General features: G+C 36.5%; 1 long non-coding RNA gene across 1 annotated transcript; it reads left to right on the plus strand.

Moving 5' to 3' along the window:
• Positions 1–234: 234 nt before the first annotated feature.
• LOC111388635 lies at positions 235–1,730 on the plus strand. Its single transcript, XR_002701620.1, has 3 exons — positions 235–730; positions 1,447–1,523; positions 1,640–1,730. It is a non-coding gene; the product is annotated as an uncharacterized LOC111388635 (long non-coding RNA).
• The last annotated feature ends 202 nt before the right edge of the window (positions 1,731–1,932 follow it).

Here is a 1,932-nt window from a genome sequence, read left to right on the forward strand (position 1 = left end):
ACAAAAAAAGATAGTAAATATTCAACAACCATAATGTCTGGTCATTAATAGACTAAAATAACAGCTAATTTTATCTCGTTGAAACTAAAGAAAAATTCAATGACTACTTTAATAGTTGTTAACAATGTTTTCAATTTCACGTCTTAAAATTTAGCTTCCTGCCTAAAATTTCACTTGGCTCTTGAAATTTCATATCATAGTCAAACAATTTTAACTCACCCACGACATTTCACTTCATTCCAAAGCCTGAACCTCAAATCCAAAACTTCGTCTCTTCTCATGGATTTGCACCGCCTCCATGAATAATTCCTCTTCCTCACTATCTCTGCCTCTTTCTCTTTGAGCATATAAAGAGAAAAGGGAACCTCAAATTTCAATCTTCACCATCGTCGATGGTGGGTCACATGACCCACTATTTTTTTTTCATATGTATTTAAATCAAAACAGAGTCCCACAGCAATTGAAATTCTAATTGTTTTGCCGATTACAAACAACAATTGAACAGAGTTACAAAGCTCCATTTCAAGCAACAATTGAACAGAATCCCATTAGTCCCTTTTGAGTCCCATTACAAGTAGCAATTGAACGGTGTCCTTCCTTCCGCCATCCCCTTGCTCCGTTGTGCGGGAGATTTAGTCGACACGAGAGACAGGGAGAGATTTTGCGGGTGTTGCTGTTGCCAATTCAGCCGTCCGCCTCCTGTCGTCGCCATAGCCATCTGCTTCTGGAGGTGAGTACAGACTATAAATTATTTTGTGTCTTTCATTTTTTGAATAATTCTAAACGAATATAGCCGATAACATAGAGGATGATATAGCACTCACATAAAATGCGTGGGCCCCCGGGTGAATAAAAAAAAAGCCAACCCCCATGTGTGAGGGCTATGTCAAATGTCATCCTTTATGTTCATCTAGCAAGGCTTTAATTTTACTTACATCTACTTATTTTGTGTTTTGATTAATGATTTTGAATATCTGTGATTGTGATTTGCTTGAACTTACAGATTCTGAATAACTCATGATTAATTCTTTCTATTTTCTTTGGGATGGGTAATTTTTTGTTCAAATTTTAACAAACTCTTCCATCAAAATTGTGGATCATAAAGAACCTAAGTCATTGAAATCCCTACAATTACAAAAAGAATTAAGAAAATATTGATCAGAAAGGGGATTAGCTCTCTGTCATGGATGATTGGTTATTGTAATATTGATCAGAAATGGATTCCTCTGCTTTCATCCCTGTCACATACATTATTGTCAGGTAATTTTTTGTTAAACAATTTTGTAAAGGGATCATTGCAGGAGTAGTTGTACAGGTACTTTGTCAAACCATTTTTTAATCAAGGTATATACTTTGATTAAATTTCTTGAATTAGTACATTGCGTTTATTATTTCTATAGTGGTTAATATGATTCCCTTTTCACTCTTTCAGTTGGTTTGTTGCAGCCTGCAGGTGCTGGATTCACAGACATTGAGGATGTTGTTCCTTTCGTTAAATGGCTGGATGATGAGCTCTCCACCTGGTACAGTTTTTTATATTGTTTAGTTTTCTTAGAGGATTAGACTCGGACATGATCAGAAATAGAGCATAGTTCATTGTTGTTAAATAGTTAACCGTCTAATAAATCTTATGGAATAGGTTGATGAAAGGGCAGTGCTAAAGCATTTTGATTGGCCTGAGAAGAGGGCAGATGCATTAAGAGAAGCTGCATTTGCATATTGTGTGTCTGAAGCCTCGTCATTTCGTGATGATCCTAGACAGCCTTGTGATTAGGGGCGGACCAAGGGCGGTATGTCAGTGGGGGCAAAAGGGAAAAAACCTTGTGAAAAAATCTGAAAATCCAAAAAAGATTGGGAAAAAGTTATGAAAATCAAAAAAAACTTGGAGAAAATTTGAAAATCTGAAAGTCGAGTGAGGGTGGCCGACCCCGC

Source organism: Olea europaea, unplaced genomic scaffold (assembly GCF_002742605.1).
Source record: "Olea europaea var. sylvestris unplaced genomic scaffold, O_europaea_v1 scaffold511, whole genome shotgun sequence".
Taxonomy (NCBI): Eukaryota; Viridiplantae; Streptophyta; class Magnoliopsida; order Lamiales; family Oleaceae; genus Olea; species Olea europaea.